Here is an 8982-nt window from a genome sequence, read left to right as displayed (position 1 = left end):
ATTGATGGATGCCAGTTTGGTCAGCAAAATTGTCTGCCAGCTATTACTTCTTATTTCTCCAGGTTGTATTCGACTAACGTAGGCGTTGGGGGGTCATCAGCGATATGGGTTATAAGCGGTTGGCGGCAAACCAATTTATTCCTCTGCAGGCTCGATTCACTGAAGCTGAGATTTCTAATGCTATTAGCGGCCTCTCAGGATGGAAGGCCTCAGGCCTTGATGGTTTCCACGTAGACTTCTTCAAAGCTTTTTGACCAATTGTTAAAGTTGACCTGCTACACTTATTCGATGAATTCTATCGTAATGCAAGGTTGCCTAAACCATACCATGTGGCAGTCATCTCTTTGATTCCTAAGAGGCAAGGGGCGTCAGACATATCCAACTTCAGGCCGATTTCGGTAATGGACGCTTTGTATCGCATTATATCTAAGGTGTTGGCTAATCGGTTGCGTGTTGTCATTGATCAACTTGTCTCTCTGAATCAAGTGGCTTGTATTCTAGGTCGAAGTGTATAAGGGTCTTTTATTTGTGCAACTGAGCTTCTTCACTCTTTACAGTCGACTGAAGCACCGTACTTCTTGTTAAAATTGGATTTTCACAAGGCTTATGATAGTCTCGCATGGGATTTTCTGTTTGAATCTCTAACAAATATAGGGTTCGGCAATCGGTTTATAGCATGGGTTAAAGAGCTGGTCATGAAATCTGTGTCATCGATTTACGTCAACGGACTAAGAGGGGAAGAATTCAAGTTGGCTAAAGGTGTGAGACAGGGGCGTCCCCTAGCCCCCATCCTTTTTAATATCGCGGCAGAGAGTTTACCTATTCTAATGAAAATGACAAAACAAACAAGCTTCTTGAATTCGTTGGGCATTCTTGGTTTTGTTGGTCACACAATTCAATATGCAGATGATACTATAATATTTGGTCATGCGAATATTAATCAAATGTCTAGGTTGTGCTTCATTATTAAAGTATTCACTGCAATTTCATACCTTCGCCTGAACGAGAGTAAGTGCGCTCTGGTCTTACTCAATGCTGACCCTCTCCTCCAATCGGCTGCTGCAAGGATCTTCAACTGCCCAATATTCGACCTTCCTGTTAATTTCTTGGGTCTATCGTTGCACTCACTGCAGTCGTCGAGAACTTCGTCTTGGATGTCTACTATAGAGCGAGTGCAAGGGAGATTGCAGTCTTGGAAGGCCCGATATTTATCTTTTGCGGGATGATTGATGCTAATTCGTCATGTTTTGGCCAGATTACCAGATTTTCGTATGAGTATGTCCATTATACCGACGACAGTAGAACAGACGATTAATTGTTTGCTTTCGCACTTTCTTTGGTCTGAGAATGCGTCTCACAAAAAGTACCCGCTTGTTTTTTGGCAGAAGATCGTTCTCCTAAGGCAGCAAGGCGACTCAGAGATTCCGGCTCTGAGAAAGAAGAACATTGTTTTAGTCTTGAAGTGGGCATGGGTCGCTTCCACATCTCCATCTCTTTGGGCTACGTTTGTTAGGCAAAAATATGGTAGTCTACCTGACTCCCTTCTTTCGATGCCCAGTTCAGTGTGCCATTCGTCCCTCTGGTTGGAGTGGTGGAAGACACTTCGCTCATTCAGTGACAAAGATCTTAGGCCTGGCCATGGCCGCCTGTGGTTTCACTGGGCCATGGCGAGCGAAGATAGGTTCTCCATTAAGCAAGTTTACCATTCCTTGTTGACAGTCGGAATGGACTGGTTTTCCACTGATTGTATATGGGGTAAGGGACCTGCTCCAAGGGCAAAAGCTTTGGCATGGCTAGTGGTTTTGGATCGTATTCAAACCCAGATTAATGTCAGGAAACGGAGGGCTTCAATTTCCCAGCAGGTGTGTTCTTTGCGAGAAGGCAGTAGAGGACACAACTCACCTATTTTGGTTTTGCCCGGTAGTTCTAGAGCTATTTTTTCAAACTTGGGGTGCACCGTCTGTTCAAACTCGTTCGAGTTCTGTTATTCGGGACCTCGTGCTTGGTCCCATGATTTTACGAAACAAAAAAAAAATGGAGATTATTGTGACGGGTATGGTTGTTTTCAGCATGGTGGGTGATATGGATTGAAAGAAACAATATCTTTTTCAGGGGCATCAAATTTGATTTTGGAAGGCTACGTCAACAGGTTATGTCTGATGTGTATCTGGCTCTTAAATTACATAGTAGAGATGGGGGGTTGGATCTACTTGTACTCTGAAAGTCACCATCTAGATGGTGGCTGTCTTACTCTTATGTTCCTCTCTCATCTAATATTCTGTTGGATGTATTTTGGTAATGTTGAATGATGAATTCTCTCTCTCTCTCTCTCTCTCTCTCTTTCTCTCTCTCTCTCTCTCTATATATATATATATATATATATATATATATATATATATATATATAAGAACTAAACATATTGAGAGAGAGATATCTACCTACTGGAAACCATGAGGGTAGGTTACATCTTACCAATCAGACCACCTGGACGTATTCAACATATTTTGTTTGCTAGAAATTATACCTTGGATTATGTTTTTAGGTAGTAAAAATATGATTTTTCAAGTTATAAAAATTTGGTATACCTTGTGCCATTTATATTTTAAAGATCTTATAAAAACTAAATAATATCATAATTACACGATCAAAAACTTGTTTTTTTACTATGTATATCATGTTTGGAGAGTTTAATCAACAAAAAAAATAATGAAAATTTATGGTCTATAATAGGTGGAAGCAGGTGCTCCCGGACCATCTTGTTATTTTGTGTGTGTCTATGGGAAATGCGTTGGACCGGCTCCTTATTTTGGAATGGTCCAACCAGTCCCACACGGACTTGTCCAGTTGGCTGATTGGACGGTCCTCTTTAGTTTCAACTTTTGTTTGAAGCTCTTTTGACCAACCGCTTTCCCCTCCCCTTCCTGCCCTCGAGACCCAAGCCCCCTCCTCCCCCAACCTTTCTCTCTGCCCCTTTTTTGTTAGGTCACAATTAGGACCTCAAAAAATCACATTTTTAGGTCATTTATGCTAGATTTGAGCTATTATATGAGTAGCCGAGCAGGTGCAAACATAGGTACCTACAACCAGCAAACTGGGAACGTGTGGGATGGTTGATTTGCTAAGAAATGACACTAAGATTATGATTTTCGATAAAAAAAAAACATGATTTTTTTAAGCTTTTAATATCTATGAAAATTTTAGTTTGTTGAATTTTCAAAGCTTAGTAAAACCCATCAATGTGTCGGAATAGGATGATCCAAGAGTCGATTCTCATAAAATCAAGCATGCAAAATACATTTGTCTGGTCAGAATGTATTTTCAAAGGGGCAGATCCTCAATTGATCTTAGCCCAACTCAGGTACCACTCACATAGGCCAAGGTCCTGGCCCCTGAGCCTAACAAGATCCGGTCTGTATAAAAATGGGTCGGGTGCCGATGTATCATGCAACACTTGGTTAGATACGTGCATGGATATGAATCATATATGGACACTAATAATAGTATGAGAACTTGATAAGCAACCCAAACCATTTATTGCCCCAAAGGGGTTTGGCATAGTGGGATGGGATGGGACCTAGGCCGCTAGTCAAGTGGTCTAGGATCAAATCCAATAGTCGTCACCCCTTGCACAAGCTGAAGCGTGGTGACTCCCTGATGGCAAGGGGTAAGACCATGAAGTTTTATGCTGCCAGGACAGCGACCTTAAGTACAGCAAGCAAAGTCAGTGCGGCTAGGCCTATGATATGGGAGTGAAAACAAACCATTTACATCAAAAGGTACTGCCTGAAAATTGGAATAATAAGTGTACCCTCAATCATATAGTTTAATAATGGACCAATATATATGTGGAAGTCGTCTTAAATGGATATGGATATGGATCTAGATCAGCTTGAGTGATATCCAACCCATTCTGAATTGTGAATGCTAGACATTGGGCTTGGTTTGGATCAGTGTTGTGAGAGGCGTACGCCTTAGAGGCGAAGCGCAAAAAAAAAATACTGAAGCGCTAAATGACGCGTTTGTGGGTTCGAAGCGCACGCTTCACATGAGTGAAGCGTGCGCCTCGCTTCGAGTCCCGCTTCGGTTATAAGGCTTACGCCTCATGTACAACCCCCAAAAATTGAAATACGATAGGTTTTCTCTCTTTCTTTTAATGTTTTAAACCTTCATCCCCTCCCCCCCCCCGCCGCATCCCCTCATTTCCCTTTTCGTTCGCCTCTCACAACACTGTTTGTGCCTCCCCCAACCCTCTGTAAAAATCGCACAGGGGAGGGAGGGCTTTGTCAGCCTGCACCTGCCTCCTCTCCTCTCCTCGTCTCTCGCAGCCTCGCTCCCAGCGCCGACTACCTTGCATCCACGCCTCTCAGGGGAGCCGACGCTGCCTCCTTCCTCGTGTGAGTAATGCAATGATTGTTTTCCATGGGGATAGTTTTGCATCTGCACGACTGTGTTTGACTATGCAAGTGTTTCTGTCGGTGTCATTGTTACCTTTTCTTTTAATAGGTCTAAATTTCTTCCATCTTTCAGTGATGTAGGAATGAATATCATACTGTCATAATTTTATCTCTGAGATGGCCTAAATGTTTACTGTAATATTTCCATGTGGGGATGAATTGATCTTTGACTTCATCCAAGTTTTCATTAGAATGATGCTTCTTTTCTCTTCTAGGCAAGCATTACAATTTTGCACAAACAATGTTCACATCTTTTTTGTGTTTTAAAAAGTATGACTTTTTTTCGTTGCAAAACCACACCTGAGATCAAAGACCCGGCTGCGTTAGTCTTAGCCTGCTGTACCTACTTTCGCCATCACAATGGTGTAAAACTCTGTGGGTGGCCCCCTCTACCCTCAAGAAGCCTCAGATTTGAAAGATGAATTGCTGAAATCAAATTTTCCATTTGATCTTTACTGTCTATTCATAGTTCATATTTTTGCTATCACCTTTTATAAGATAGATCATCTATGGTATTACATAGAGTGAACTTCATATGGTACAAATCCTTGAGAAGCTTGAGAGTTAGGGTAATGGCCATTGCACGTAGTCAAAAGAATGCTTAAAATGAACTAAGAGAAAATATGTTTAGTAAACAGGTAGAGAAATATTTTGCAAAAAACAGAGTTAATGAGAAGCGTCATAGTAAAGTCAGAAGCATGCTTAGGAAGTGGAAAACGCCTTGCTTTCAGAACAATTTGAAGATGCAAGGTTGTTTTACTGGAAGCATGATTCAAAGAAATGAAAAGAGTGATCCTTTAAAAAATAGGAAGCGTGATTCTCCAATCTTGAAAATTGCGGTTAGCTTTTGAATTGGAAAATGATCGTCCTGTATGACAAAAATGATGCCTTTTCAAAAATGCTTCACAATTTACCAAATCTGTCAAATGCACATTTTTGTGGGTTTTTATTTTTTTATGACCCTTTTACCCTTCTCATGTGCCAACCAGACAAATTTCGCAACCTCAATGCGAATTTCTCTAGTTGACTATGCTATCCTGATTGTCACGAGTGTCACAAGACCAAAATTCTACCCTCAGGATATTGGTGCGCTGGCCTGCACCTATCATAGTCTTATGTTGTTCCCTGCTACGCATAACATGGACTTTTGTTGCTTTACTTGATTATTAAGTTAACTTAAAAACTTTTGTTGCTTTACTTGATTATTAAGTTGACTTAAATATATGTTTTCTTGATTATGGATTGTACTGTTTTAAAAAAAATCTAAATTTGTGCAGGTGTTTGTTTATCTTAAAAAAAATGAAGAGGACAGATCCAGCTTGGAAGCATTGTTTTGAAGAAGATTTGAATGATAAGGAAAAAAGAGGAAATTTGGTATGTATGTATTGTAAGGTAGTTTATAAAGGTGGTGTAGCAAGAATAAAAGAGCATCTAGCTGGAAGTCACAAGGGTGCTAAACCATGTGATCATGCACCAAATGAGGTGACACAATTTTTTGCAAAATACTTGCAAAAGAAGAAAGAAGAAAAACAACAAGAAAAAAATATATTACAAAGTGGTATGAATGAAAGTTTTACTCAAGGACTGATGAGTGGTGAACTTTCTTCTCCAACTACTAGTAGAGTTGGAAGTTCACAAACAAGAGGCCCTATGGATCAATTTGTGAGTTCAGAAGCTCGTCAGACAATGATAAATAATGCATTTAAAAGAGAAGAAAGAAAGGAAGTATGTTATGCTATTGGGCGATTCTTTTTTGCAAATGCGTTATCATTTAATTTGTGCAATAGTCGATATTTTGAATCCATGTGTGAAGCTATTGCTAATTATGGTCGAGGATTTAAACCACCAAGTTATCATGAGATGAGAACTTGGATTTTAAAAGATGAAGTGGATAAAACCCAAATTATGTTGGAGGACTACAAAAAGACATGGGCAAGAACTGGTTGTACTATAATGGCAGATGGTTGGACGGATGGTAAAAGTAGAAATTTGATTAATTTTCTTGTGAACAATCCTTCAGGTACAGTCTTTTTGAAGTCTTGTGATATTAGTGGAATAAGAAAGACAGCTGATAATTTGGTAAAGTTATTTAGTGAAGTTATTAAAGACGTCGGAGAACACAATGTAGTACAAGTAGTTACAGATAATGCAGCAAATTACAAGGCTGCAGGTTTGAAGTTAAAAGATATTGAAGCTTTTCAACATATTTTTTGGACACCTTGTGCAGCACATTGTATAGATTTGATACTTGAAGACATTGGCAAGATACATTTGCATAAACGAGTATTGGAAAAAGCAAAGATTGTAACTACATTTATATATGGACATGCATGGATTTTAAATTTGATGAGAAAATATACAAATGGTAAAGAGCTCTTACGGCCAGCTATTACTCGTTTTGCAACTTCTTATCTTACTCTTCAAAGTATTGGTGTAAACAAAAATGCATTAAAGAATATGTTCTTATCTCCAGAATTTCAAGATAGTGAGTATTATATCAAAATCCAAAAGGTAAAGAAATAACATACATTGTCACTGAAGATAGAATTTTTTGGAAAACAATTGTTTATATCATTAAAGTCACATTACCTTTAGTGAAAGTATTGAGAAGGGTTGATTCAGATGATAAATCAGTTATGGAATTTTTGTTTAATGATATGAGAAAGGCAAAGGAAGAAATAGCTCATAATGTAGGCAATGATAAGAGCAACTATATAGACATTTGGGATATTATTGACAAGATGTGGGATAATCAAATGCATCACTGCTTACATTCTGCAGGGTATTTTCTAAACCCACACTTTCATTATGATGATGATTGTGTAAAAGATAAAAAAGTTAAAATTGGGTTTATGGAATGTTTAGAAAAGATGGTGCCCAATATAGAAGAACGTTGTGAGATTTTGATTCAGCTTGATACATATGAAAATGCGATTGGTTTGTTTGGTAGACCAGAGGCAATTGGCACAAGAAAGAGAAAAAATTCAGGTATGTATTTTTTTTTATATTGTCTTAATTTCAATTCTAATTGATCTAATATTTTTCTTACTAACATTCTTTTTTATTTTATTTTCTCAGCTGATTGGTGGAATACATTTGGATTTTTTTCATTTGGTATCTGTCATTTGACAGTTGACAGAATCTGGTTTTCTTGATGGTCTTCTCTAGATGTTGCATTATTTTTTTCTTTTTCGGATGTATGATAAACGGAAATGTGTCTATTTGGTATGGAAAATGGTGTTGCTGGTCTATGTTACGCAAGCATATTCTGGTGGGATGCTGCAATTTTTAGTTTATGGAGTTTTCAAGGCTTTAGGTTTCCTGTTTCCACTGCATTCCTATATTTGTATCAGCCTATTTTTGTGCTTCTTCAACATTTTGATGTTCTGTTGGTAGGCTTCTTTTGTTTAACATGTTTGTACAGGAAGAACTTTCTCTCACTTTATTTACTTGTACCTTTTATAATCACTGTACAAGTCTGGTGGTAATTTCAGCTACATGTGTGACTTTCTACATGAAAGAAGATATCTGGTGTATTGGATTCTTTGGTCCCCACTAGTGTGTCAAATATGAAGGTGTTGCTAGTTGGACTACCTGAGTTCAATTTTAAGCTCAAGGGAAGTTTCCATTGCTCATTAATATTACGATGAGTTTGATTACTGTTTAAATGCCTACATCATTTGTATTTATCTGCCCTATGGGACCTTGAATTCTTGAAAATACTTTAGGTGATCCCAATCTTTTGTCACCGTAGACAGTAGATACATGTACGGTAAACTATTGAATTCCTCTTTTTTTTTCCTTGGGATAGAAGCAAGAATAAATGAAATATCCGGGCATTCCAGCTTTCTGACTTGCTATGTGCAGTAATTTTCATCAAGTTAAATAGAAGTATAACATTGCTATAATGCCAAGTGCATTACCAATCTTAATTTACTTCTCATTTGTAAATTAATCGGATCGTCTTTAGCATGCCCAGTGAGCTCACATGTGATGGCCAGGTCTCATGGATCTCACTTTTCTAATCTCATCAGGCCTCTCACATGCACTGCACTAGCCCTTACCTGACCAAAACATACCACCTAGACATCCTCTTTCTGCAGCATGAAATCCAAACTTGGTGCCTATATCACAAAGATACTGGTGGGATTGTAGATGGAGTTACATATATGGATACGTCAGTTATGGCATGAGTCGCACCCTCCTCACCTTACAAATTTGTGTTTGCTTGAAACAGTAAAGCACAACACCTCTCTCTCTCTGTTACAACTATTATGTATACTCATTTTGTAATTGTATGCATAACTCATTTTCACTTTTTATTTCATTATTTTATTAATATTATAGATTTTATTATTCTGATCATGAAGCTTACGCTTCAACGCCTCAAGGCTTACGCCTCGCTTCATAACATGCTCAACGCCTCGCTTAGCCTCATCGCATTTAACAACCTTGGTTTGGATTGCTAAAATTTAGATTCCACACAGTAGATATGATTTCCTAATGTATGTTTGATGGCCTGTCGCCA

Source organism: Nuphar pumila, chromosome 12 (assembly GCF_984573655.1).
Source record: "Nuphar pumila chromosome 12, dmNupPumi1.hap1.1, whole genome shotgun sequence".
NCBI classification, from domain to species: domain Eukaryota; kingdom Viridiplantae; phylum Streptophyta; class Magnoliopsida; order Nymphaeales; family Nymphaeaceae; genus Nuphar; species Nuphar pumila.
The sequence above is the reverse complement of the archived record's forward strand: the minus strand, read 5'-3'. Positions refer to the sequence as shown.